At 35.7% G+C, this 12,530-nt stretch overlaps 2 long non-coding RNA genes across 3 annotated transcripts; one reads left to right on the top strand and one right to left on the bottom strand.

Moving 5' to 3' along the window:
• Positions 1 to 114: 114 nt before the first annotated feature.
• Positions 115 to 3,018, top strand: LOC144310149 (uncharacterized). Its single transcript, XR_013375847.1, has 3 exons — positions 115 to 257; positions 436 to 572; positions 2,901 to 3,018. It is a non-coding gene; the product is annotated as an uncharacterized LOC144310149 (long non-coding RNA).
• LOC144310150 (uncharacterized) lies at positions 462 to 2,506 on the bottom strand. 2 transcript variants are annotated; one of them, XR_013375848.1, is made up of 3 exons: positions 2,416 to 2,506; positions 1,303 to 1,968; positions 462 to 720 (listed from the first exon to the last, which is right to left on the bottom strand). It is a non-coding gene; the product is annotated as an uncharacterized LOC144310150 (long non-coding RNA). The 2 variants fall into 2 exon arrangements; XR_013375849.1 differs by having other exon boundaries at positions 462 to 821; positions 1,853 to 1,968.
• Positions 3,019 to 12,530: the final 9,512 nt, after the last annotated feature.

The raw sequence follows: 12,530 nt of genomic DNA, 5'->3' as shown, positions 1-12,530 counted from the left end.
GTTGTTGTATAATTTGACTACAATTTTAATTATAAAAAGTGATATTCCTCCTCCCACCAGCCCCCCCCTTGCTAAAATGGTATATTTTCATCTGTTTTCTGGAGATTCTCTTTTAGAGTGTTAAAATGCATTTCTTATCATTCATTTCAGACAAATCTGTTTAAACCCAACAACTGTTAAGAACGATATAAAACTGCTGAAACATTTCTCAGGAAAAGGAGAACAAACTGTCTTGGAATCTATTGACTATACTTCAGGTTTCTATTATTCTCAGATTTGCTTTGTGTTATGTAAAATAATTATTATTTCCAAATGCTTCAATAGCTACATTAGGATTGAGTATTTGAAAAAAACTGTAATCATATTTATTTCTTTTTAAAGATAACATATTTTATTTTTCAGAGCTCCTTTTAATTGATCGATAATTGGTTTCAGATTATGAATTTTCAAATGGATGTCGAGCCCCACCTTGGAGACAAATTCATGGGGAAATTTGTTACGTGCTGGTAAAACCCCATGATGTTGAAACTCTGTGTGTTACTTGTAGTACAGAAGGAGTATTTTTAAATGGCGTAAGTAATTTTTTAAGAACCATGTTGTCTTTGGTGCTTGGCTCCATCTCTGTAAATGCAGGCATGTCTCCAGGACTGAATGCTGATGGCCACAGAAAATGCGATTCTGTTCTGTTGGGTTGAAGCAGATCCCTTTGCTATGTGTTTGCTGAGCAAATCCAAAACCATTTCAGAATGAGCCTCGGTGTTCCCCATTGCAGGTCATTAAATCAGTCTTCTAAGAAATGACCGTCAAAGGAACCCACGCCACTTTATAAAATGAAAACCTCTGTAACGATCAGTTCACTGATTGATTGATTAATTAATTAATTAATTAATTAATTATACAAGTATTCGGGCAAATAAGAGGTGGCTGAGGTAACACAGAAGCAGTAACTATAGCTTTTGCCCTAAGTGTTGAGAGGACAAAGGGAAGGAATTAAAATGTGGGAGCTTGGAGGAAGCACCCCCAAGAAGCTGGGACCCATGTGTCTGGTGAGGGAGCACCACCAGGCTGTGCTGGTTCCTTAGGGTCTCAGAAGATGTCCTTGCAGAGCTGGGACTTAGACCTCTGAGGAGGGGACCCTGCTTACATTGGTTATGGTCCCTTGGGAGTTCAGAGGGGGGACTCCCACAGAGCTGGGATCCATATCTCTGAAGAATGGTCGCTTCCAGGCTATGCTGGAGCACAGGGGGTCTCATGAAACTGGCACCCAGATGTCAGAGGAGTACAATGCCCAGGAGCTGGTACCTCAGGAGCTCAGAGGAGAGGATCTTTGCAGAACCAGCAGAGCTGAGACCCAGACCTTGGAAGAGGGAGACCTGGTTGGTTTGTAATGGGATTCTAAGGAGTTGTAATGAGCCAGGTTCTGGGAACATAGGGAAAAACCCCTGGGAACTGGAACCAACTGTTGCTACTGGAAGCAGCTGCCACTGCCAGGGTTCACTGCTGGGGACAGGGGACGAGGAGCTGGGAGCAGTCCCTTTCTCCCTCCTCCAGCTTTACAGTCTTCCTTTTACTTGCTGCTAACTGAAGCTGACTAGGGAGAAACACAGCATTCCAGATTCCCACCCCTGAGCACTAAGCAGGGTGGTGGCCTTCTGAATCTTCCACATGAACACATTTTATTTTTTGTCTCATACCTGTTCACTGAACTTACTAGGTGGTCAGCTTTCCCCTTGGCAACCCTGCCCTTGGTGTCTTCAATGTAATGTGGGGCCTCACAGGCAATATCTGCAGGGAGAACCTAAATCCTTAGTGGGGATTCCTCATCACAGGGGACTGTTGGGAGAATTGCTACCTCTTGGTTTGGATTGGCTTCAAAATGTGAGTGCCACTTTCTTGATGACCAGCAAGCATCTCATCTGACTTGCCTTATGGTGCATTTCTTCTCAGCATGATCTTCTCAGATTATATCTGCACAGAGGGGGGAGATGAGCTAAATATGATTTAGCCTTTGGTTTGTTTTGATACTCTAAGAAAGTGAAATTTCCAATCAGAAAATAAGAGACTTTGACCTTCTAGAGTGGGGCAAGGACACTTTGTTCCTATCAAGAGCTACTAATCTACATATACCTTTATTTGATATGGAAATATCTAAGTGTTCCTCTCAATTTCAAGAATGAAAGATAAGGAACATGATTCAATAATTACGACAAAATGCATGGCACGCCTGAGTTATATGGGTGTATATGATGTTTTGTGTATGTGTGTGGTTACGTATATATAAAAAGCACACTATGGGTTTTTATATATACATTTGGTTAAGGCAGAGCCAAATCTTTTCTATTAGGATAGGTGACGAAAGGAAAGAGACAAAAAGAAAGAGGTATGGAGAAAAAGGTTGGAGTGTCAGGTGCTTACATGGAGGTTGTAACTCTAGAAAATAATCCCATAGCAACCTCTTTACACACAGAACAAGAACAGAGTGTGACAAATGGAAACAAGCTTTTCTATGGTGGCATTCTAATCTTGGGACCTTTTATGACTTCATCAGATTCTCTTGAAGTCATAATGTTTTTTTTTTTGTGTGTGTTTTGTTTTTTTGCATTAGAGGAGTGCAGAGGGAAGGAAGCTCTCCATTCTTTGCTAACTAGCAAAATGCCCTACATGCATATAGGAGGTACTCAGTAAAAGCATAATGTATGGATGATGGATGGGTGGATGAGTGGATGGACGGACAAATGGATAACTTTAAGAAGGAAGAATTCTGCCCATATTTTTGATGTATAAAAACTGCCACATGGATCCTCGAGAGAAGAAAACAATATGTGGCCTTGGGTTGTGATGTATTGATCAGGTTCAAATGCTACTACATTAATAATTGCACCAAACTTTTTCTTCCAAAGGGCAAAACAGAAGATGAGGGGGAAATTAATTATGAGAGAAAAAGTGAAATTTATAAAGACCTTGTCACATTTTTAAAAGAAAAATCGGCAAAATTTTCAGAAAATATGTTTAAACAGGTAAGTTTACAGAATCTTGAAATATCATAGCATAGTGTTACTTGACATGTTACCTTCTGTTGAGAATAATTCTATTTTTGGACCCTGTTTATAATTTTTAGAGAGTTTTTCACAATATATTACATAAGAAATATTATAAGTGGAGTACTTCAAGGAAGTTTCTGAACCTCTTTAGGTAATAGGTGTAAAATATGTCAGATTGCTTTCTAAAAAAGCACTTTTTATCTTTCCTTTTGAATTTATAATGCTAAGAACAAAGCAGTCATCCCTGTTAATGAAGCCTAGATGTTTTGATTATTTTTATCTTTTCTGGGCATCCCATGATTACTAACTAGTTGGATTGTCTCAGTAAGTGTGTCAACTGCATATGCATAAGAACTGTACTTTCTCTGTGTCTTGCATGGTTTTTGAAATAGTTTTTGAGGTGGACAAAGGAATCAGTTAATACAGTTATTAAATCTTGATTGAAGCTGATGTGGGTAAGAAGCAATATGCAAGAAATACTAAAGTGATACACTTAAGCCCCAGGCTGATTCTCAAGATGATGTCAATTCCACAAATCCTACATCAGACAGTTTATCAGATCTGTTATTTTCCTTCTGACACTGCCACTTCCAGAGCACTCTATTTTCTTACTATTCTGCTGCTGCTCTTGTCCTGAAACGTCTCTCTGTCATCATCCTGTGAGTTTTTTTCCCCTGGTGTTTGATCACCTATTTCCTGGACTCTAGTTTTCCTTTGTTGTTGTTATAATATACCTGTACAAAACATAAAATTTGTCATTTTAACTACTTCGAGTGTATCACTGAGTGGCATTAATTATGTGCAGCCATTACTACTGTCCATTTCCAAATCTTTTTCATCATCTCAAACTAAAACTGTTCCCATTAAGCAGTAACCTCCTCATGCCTACTTCCCCAGCTCCTAGGAACCTCTAATCTACTTTTTGGTTTCTCGATTTCTAATCAAATATAAATTTGCCTTTCCTAGGTATTTCAGAGAAGTGGAATCGTAAATTTGTACTTTGGTGCTTGGCTTATTACATTTAGCATAATATGTTCAAGGTCCATCCATGTTGTAGCATGTGTCGGAACTTCATTCCTTTTTGTGGCTGAATAATATTCCATTCGTGTATATAACCACATTTTGTTTATCAGTAAATCTATTGTTGGACACTTGGGTTGTTTCCACTTTTTGATTATGGTGAAAAATGCTATAAATATTGGCTTACAAGTAACTGAGTCCCTGTTTTAATTTTGGAGGTTACCTAGGAGTGGAATTTCTGTGTCATATGCTAATTCTGTATTTAACTTTTAGAGGAAGTACCAAACTGTACCTAGATTGAACCATTTTATGCTCCTGTAGAAGGATTCCAGCTTCTCCACATTACCACCAATACTTGTTATTTTCTGTGTGTGATTGTGTGTTTTTTTATGATAGATATCCTAGTAAGTATGAAGTATGGTATTCCATTATAGTTTGGATTTCCATTTCCCTAATAGTAATGTTTAGCATATTTCCATATTATTGGGAATTTGTATATTTATTTTAAGAAATGTCTATTCAAGTCCTTTGCCCATTAAAAAATGGGTAGTCTTTTGTTGTTGAGTTGTAGGAATTCTTTATATATTGTGACTATTAATCCCTTATCAGATAGAATATTTGCAGATATTTTCTCCCATTCTGTGGGTTGTCTTCACTCATCTTGATAGTGTTCTTTAATGCACAAACATTTTTAATTTTGATAAAGTCCAACAAATACATTTTTTCTTGCCTATATTTTTGGTATCATAAGAAACCATTGCCAAAGCCAAGGTAATGAAGATTTGCCCTGTTTTCATCTAATAATGTCATGGTGTTATCTCTAAGTCTTTGATTCATTTTGAGTTAAGTTTTGTATAGGGTGTAAGTAAAGTAATGTGCAATTTAATTCTTTTTGCATGTGGATATCCGGTTTTCCGGGCACCATTTGTTGAAGAGATTGTTCTTTCCCCATTGAAAGTTCTTGGTATCCTTGTTGAAAATCAATTTGCCATAGATGTAGAGGTTTATTTTTGGACTCTTTATTCTATTATTTTTTGTCTGCCCTTATACAAGTCCCATACTATTTTGATTATCTTTGTGGTAGTTTTGAAATTGAGAAGTATGACTCCTCAAACTTTGTTCTTGTTTTTTAAAGACTGCTTTAGCTATTTAGGTTCCCTTGACTTTTAGGTTTGGTTTTACCATTTTTGCAAAAAAACAGCATTAGGCTTTTGATTGGGATTACATTGAATTTATAGATTGCTTTGTATAACATTGTTGTCTTAACAATATTATTTCTTCCAATCCATGAACGTGGGGTGTCTTTCCATTTGTTTTTGTTTCCTTTAACTTTTTTTATCAGCAGTGTTTTATAGTTTTCAGTGTCTTCTTTTGCCTCCTTGGTTAAATTTATTTCTAAGCATTATATTCTTTTGGATGCTATTGAATGGAATTGTTTCCTTAATTTCCTTTTTGATTGTTCACTGCTAATGAGGAGAAATGGAACTGTTTTTTTTTTTTTTAGTGTTGAAATCAGATCTGGCTTTTGAATGTGAAATTCAAAATCACATCCTGCAACTTTACTGAATTCATTTATTAACTCAGTTTTTTTTTAATCTTTAGGTCTTTCTACATAAAAGATCATGTCATCTGCAAATAGTTTTACTTCTTTTCAATTTGCGTGTTTTTAAATTTCTTTTTCTTTTCTTTTTTTTAAGATTTTATTTATTTAACAGAGAGAGAGAAAGAGCGAGCGAGCAGAAGCAGGGGGAGTAGCAGGCAGAGGGAGAGGGAGAGGCAGGCTTCCTAGCCTGCCCGGTGCCGCTTAGATTTCTTTTTCTTGTCTAATTACTATGGCTAGACCTTTTAGGATTTTGCACTGAATAGAAGCAGTGAACACTATCTCCATATTTATTCCTGATATTGGGGGAAAGCTTTCAGGCTTTCACCACTGAATGTGATATTTGCTGTAGGCTTTTCATATATGGTCTTTATTATGTTGAAGTTCCCTTCCATTTAGTTTTCCTTTTGTTGGTATATCCCATCATTTTGGTGGAGCTTCCTGAGTAAAAGAGGCATATAACAGGGAAAAAATTGAGGGTTAGCATATGAAAATATCTTTATTTTTCTCTCTGTTATTGTTTCTATAATGATAGTTCAAAAACAATTTTTACTTAGAATTTTAGAGGCATTTTTTTCCTACGTGGCCTGTTTTGACTTTTCCCATCTAACAAAGCCTTTAGGATCCTTATTCCAGATGTTCTGTAATTTTAATGATGATATGGTTGGTGCTGGTTTTGTTTGTTTTTCATTAATGATGACATATGTCCTTCAAAACTAGAAAAATACTTTTTTTGGTATCACATCTTTAATCATTCCTTCTTCTCTGTTCTCTTACTAGTTGGGTGTTGGGCTTCTGAGATTGATCCTCTGATTTTCTTTTCTGTCACCCACCTGCAAATATTCTTTTATTTTCAAAACATTGTACATATCTTTAAAATTTAAGGTCTCATATTTTTAACATTTTATTTCCAGGTGTATATCTCCACAGATCATATGCTTTCATTTCTCTTGGGGTAAAATCTAGGAATAAACAGCAAGATCATATGGTTGCATGCTTAACTTTTTAAGCAATGGGTAAACTGCTTTCCAAAGCGGTGGTAATATTTTACATACACACTGGCAGTGTATGAGACTTCCAGTTCTTCTGTATATTCGTCAATAACTGGTATGGTCAGTCCTCTAATTTTAGACATTCTAATAGGTGTGTGTACTAATATCTCACTGGGTTTTAATTTGCATTTCTTGAATGCATTTTTTCATATGTTTATTTGCCATTTATATATCATATATGTCTATTAGATCTTTCACCCAGTTTTTTTTTATTGGGTTGTTTGATTTCTTTACTGAGTTGTAAGAGCTCTTTTATATATATTTTTGGCTTACGTAATCTATTAGATATATGGCTTGTAAATATGATCTTCTGGTTGTGGCTTGTCATTTCATTCTCCAATCAGTATATCTTCCAAAGAGCAAATGTCCTCAATTTTAATGAAGTCCAACTTGTTAATTTTTTCTTTATAGTGTTGTATCTCATAAAGCTTTGCCAAACCCAGTATCAGAAAGATTTTCTCCAGTGTTTTTTTCCTAAAAGTTTTCAAATGTTAGGTTTTACATTAAGGCCTTTAAATTTAATTTTTGTACATAATATGAGGTGTGGATCAAAGTTCTTTTTTTTTCTTTTGCATATAAATATCTAGTTTTTCCAGCACCATTTGTTGAAAAAGCCATCCTTTCTCCATTGAATTACTTTTATACCTTTGTCTAAAATCAGTTGTCCGTTTGTATGGGTGTGATCTGTTTGTCTATTTTTATACCAGTAGCACACTCTTTGGATTATTGTAGCTTTATAATAAGTCTGGAAGTCAGGTAGTATATGTCCTTCAATGTTTTCTTTTTCAAACTTGTTTGTCTATTTTACATCTTTTGCATATCCATTAGAATGTTAAGGTCAGCTTGTCAATTTCTTCATAAAAAGCCTGAAAGATGGGATGCCTGGGTGGCTCAGCAGTTGAACGCCTGCATTTGTCCCAGGGCATGATCCTGGAGTCCCGGGATCGAGTCCCACATCAGGCTCTCTGCATGGAGCCTGCTTTTACCTCTCCCAATGTCTCTGCCTCTCTCTCTGTGTCTCTCATGAATAAATAATAAATAAAATCTTTTAAAAAATGCCTGAAAGAATTATGGTTGAGATTATGATGAATCTATAGATCAATTTAGAAAGAGCTAATGTCTTAACAATACTGAGGTTTCCAATCCATGAACAGAGTATGTCTCGCCATTTATTTAGGCCTTCAGTTTCTCAGCAATATTTTGTAATTTTCAATGCACAGGTCTTGCATATATCTCGTGAAACCTACTTATAAATATTTCATATTTTAAGAGTGTTAAAAAAGAAAACCACAGGCCCAAAGTGGCATTACTTAGGCCAAGTCAACACTCAAGAATTATATTATTATATATTATATTATATTATTATTATTTATACCTAAATAACTGCAATTTCAACCACCCAGGAATGTAACTTATAACAAGTCAATTGGAATTTCCTGGTCAATACTAGGATATTTACTGATTTACCCCTTCTGCTTCTCTTAAGAGGGCAACCTTGTCTAAAGAATACATTCCTTGCTAATAAATTCCTTTTTTCAAATGGTCTCTCTGCCTTTAAAATTATTTCTTTTGTTTAGCTCAGTGGAACATTTGTCTGCTAGCTACATGGGATGCTGCTGGCTTCATGAATCAATTAATAAAGCTAGTTAGATCTTCAAAGTTGAATCTAACTTCAAAGTTGAATTTTTATTTAAAAAGGCTACGGTTAATGGTAGTTTTAAAATTTTAATTTGTGATTATCTGTTGCTACTATATAAAAATTCACTTGATTTTTATATATCATTTTTATATTCTGAAACATTTACTAGTTTTAGTGTCTGGTTCATAGATCCCAGAGGGTTTCCTATGTATGTGATTATATTGACTGTATATAATGATCATTTTGCCTCTTCCTTTTCAGTCTCAGTGCCTTTTTTTGTCTTTTCTTAATGCATTATCTGGAACCTCCAGCACAGAATTATATAGAAGTAGTCTCTTGCTCCTGGTGGTAAAGGAAAAACTTTCAGTTTCTCATTATTAAGTATGTGTTAGCTGTATATGACATTTATAAGATTGAAGAAGTTCCCCTTTATTTCAGATTGTTGAAAACTTTTATTAGGTATAGATATTGGATAAAAACAGAAAGGGAGACTAACCATAAGAGATTCAACTATAGAGAACAAACTGAGGGTTACTGGAGGGGAGGTGGGTGTGGGGGATGGGAGAATGGGATGTTGGGCATTAAGGGAGGGCATTTGATGTAGTGAACACTGGGTATTATATGCAACTGATGAATCACTAAATTCTACCCCAAAATCAATAATACACTGTATGTTTACTAATTTAAATTTAAATAAAACCAAAACAAAAAGGAATGGATGTTGGATTTTACCAAATGATTACCTATTAAGAAAATTACATGTTTTTTTTTTCTTTCTTAGTTTGTTAATGTAATAAATTACATTGATGAGCTTTAAAAAATAACCATACATTTCTGGAACAAAGCTCATTTGTTCAGGATGTAGTATCATTTTTATATATTATTGGATCTAACTTGCTAAGATTTTAAGTGTCACATCTATATTTATAAGGTTTTGATGTGTAGTTTTCTTTAATATCTTTGGTTTTGGTTATCAGAGTGATACTGGCCTTATAAAATGAGTTGGGAAGTTTTTTTTTTCCTCTCCAATTTCTGAAAGAGTTTGTGTAGAATTGATCTTGTTTCTTTCTTACATGTTTGGTAGTGAAGCCATCTGGGCCTGGAGTGTCCTTTGTAGGTAAGTTGTTAAACAACAGATTTCAGTGTCTTTACTAGTTTGGGCCAGGCTGGTTATCTGTTTCTTCTTGAGGAAGTTATGGTAATCTTTATTTTTTTTTACTTATTTAAAAAATGATTCTGTTGGAGTAAAGTATACATATACTTTATATATGTATACATATATATATGTAAAGTATACATAACCTTTTGCCATTTTATTTTTTAATTTAAATAATCTCTATCCCAATCTCTATCCCCAGACTTTCAACCCCAAGATCAAGAGCTGCGTGCTCTACTGACTGAGCCAGCCAGGCACCCTGGTAGATTGTCTTTAAAGGAAATTGTCCATTTCATCTATGTCACATGTATTGGTGTAAACTTGTTTATGGTTATTCTTTTATTCATCTTTTAATGTCTGTAGACTATGTAGCTATTGTTACCTCTCTCACTTCTAATATTGGTCATTGGTGTTTTATTTTTTCTTGACTCATCTGGGTAGAGGTCTCTTGATTTTCTGTTTCCTCAGAGACTTAGCTTTTAGTTTCATTGATTTTTCTCTGTGTGTTTTTTTCTACTTCACTTTGGTATTTATTATTTCTTCTCTTCTTTTTACCTTGTGTAAAAAATCATGTGGTTTTTGGTGCTAAGTTCTTTCATATTCTTGCTGATTTTCTATCAGTTGTTGAGAGAGAAGTTTTGAAGTATTCAACTATAATTATGGATTTGTCTAATTTTTCTCTTAGTTCTGTTTTTGTATTTGAAGCTCTGTATATGCATTTAATATTGCTATATCTTCTTGATTGATCATTTTATCATCATGTAATGTCCCTCTCTGTCCTTCATGATTTTCCTTTTGCTGAAGTCTACTTAATTGGATACATTTATAGCCACTCCTGCTTTCTTTTAACCATTGTTTGCATGTTATATCTTTCTTTCCTATTATTTTCTTTTTTAATATAATTTTTTAAAGATTTTATTTATTTATTTTAGACAGAGAAAGTGAGTGAGAGAGTACAAGCGGGGGGAGGGGCAGAGGGAGAAGCAGACTCCCAGCTGAGCAGGGAGCCCAATGTGGGGCTCTATCCCAGGACCCTGTGAGCATGACCTGAGCTGAAGGCAGATGCTTAACCGACTGAGCCACCCAGCACCCATCTTTCCTATTACTTTCATGCTACATATATTGTTATATTTGAAGTGAGTTTCTTGTAAACAGCAGATACTTGAGTCATTTTAAAAATAAATTTGTGTAACTCAATTGATGTATCTACTGATGTGTTTAGATAATATCCATTTAATTATTGATACGTTAGAGCTTACGCTTGCCACTTTACTTTTATTTTGTGTTCCTCCTAGTTTTCATTTTTGTTTTCTTTTTCCTGTGGTTTCTGCAGATTACTTGAACATTTTTTAGAATTCTATTTTGATTTATCCATAGTGTTTTTTTTTTATTGGTGTTCAATTTACTAACATACAGAATAACACCCAGTGCCCGTCACCCATTCACTCCCACCCCCCGCCCTCCTCCCCTTCTACCACCCCTAGTTCATTTCCCAGAGTTAGCAATCTTTACGTTCTGTCTCCCTTTCTGATATTTCCCACACATTTCTTCTCCCTTCCCTTATATTCCCTTTCACTATTATTTATATTCCCCAAATGAATGAGAACATATAATGTTTGTCCTTCTCCGACTGACTTACTTCACTCAGCATAATACCCTCCAGTTCCATCCACGTTGAAGCAAATGGTGGGTATTTGTCATTTCTAATAGCTGAGTAATATTCCATTGTATACATAAACCACATCTTCTTTATCCATTCATCTTTCGATGGACACCGAGGCTCCTTCCACAGTTTGGCTATCGTGGCCATTGCTGCTAGAAACATCGGGGTGCAGGTGTCCCGGCGTTTCATTGCATTTGTATCTTTGGGGTAAATCCCCAACAGTGCAATTGCTGGGTCGTAGGGCAGGTATATTTTTAACTGTTTGAGGAACCTCCACACAGGTTTCCAGAGTGGCTGCACCAGTTCACATTCCCACCAACAGTGTAAGAGGGTTCCCTTTTCTCCACATCCTCTCCAACATTTGTTGTTTCCTGCCTTGTTAATTTTCCCCATTCTCACTGGTGTGAGGTGGTATCTCATTGTAGTTTTGATTTGTATTTCCCTGATGGCAAGTGATGCAGAGCATTTTCTCATATGCATGTTGGCCATGTCTATGTCTTCCTCTGTGAGATTTCTGTTCATGTCTTTTGCCCATTTCATGATTGGATTGTTTGTTTCTTTGGTGTTGAGTTTGAGAAGTTCTTTATAGATCTTGGAAACTAGCCCTTTATCTGATATGTCATTTGCAAATATCTTCTCCCATTCTGTAGGTTGTCTTTGAGTTTTGTTGACTGTATCCTTTGCTGTGCAAAAGCTTCTTATCTTGATGAAGTCCCAATAGTTCATTTTTGCTTTTGTTTCTCTTGCCTTCGTGGATGTATCTTGCAAGAAGTTACTATGGCCGAGTTCAAAAAGGGTGTTGCCTGTGTTCTTCTCTAGGATTCTGATGGAATCTTGTCTCACATTTAGATCTTTCATCCATTTTGAGTTTATCTTTGTGTCTGGTGCAAGAGAGTGGTCTAGTTTCATTCTTCTGCATGTGGATGTCCAATTTTCCCAGCACCATTTATTGAAGAGACTGTCTTTCTTCCAATGGATAGTCTTTCCTCCTTTATCGAATATTAGTTGCCCATAAAGTTCAGGGTCCACTTCTGGATTCTCTATTCTGTTCCACTGATCTATGTGTCTGTTTTTGTGCCAGTACCACACTGTCTTGATGACCACGGCTTTGTAGTACAACCTGAAATCTGGCATTGTGATGCCCCCAGATATGGTTTTCTTTTTTAAAATTCCCCTGGCTATTCGGGGTCTTTTCTGATTCCACACAAATCTTAAAATAATTTGTTCTAACTCTCTGAAGAAAGTCCATGGTATTTTGATAGGGATTGCATTAAACGTGTTATTGCCCTGGGTAACATTGACATTTTCACAATATTAATTCTGCCAATCCATGAGCATGGAATATTTTTCCATCTCTTT

The sequence above is a fragment of the Canis aureus genome, unplaced genomic scaffold (genome assembly GCF_053574225.1).
Source record: "Canis aureus isolate CA01 unplaced genomic scaffold, VMU_Caureus_v.1.0 ptg000468l_RagTag, whole genome shotgun sequence".
Classification (NCBI taxonomy): Eukaryota; Metazoa; Chordata; class Mammalia; order Carnivora; family Canidae; genus Canis; species Canis aureus.
This window is presented reverse-complemented; position numbering and strand designations above follow the sequence as displayed.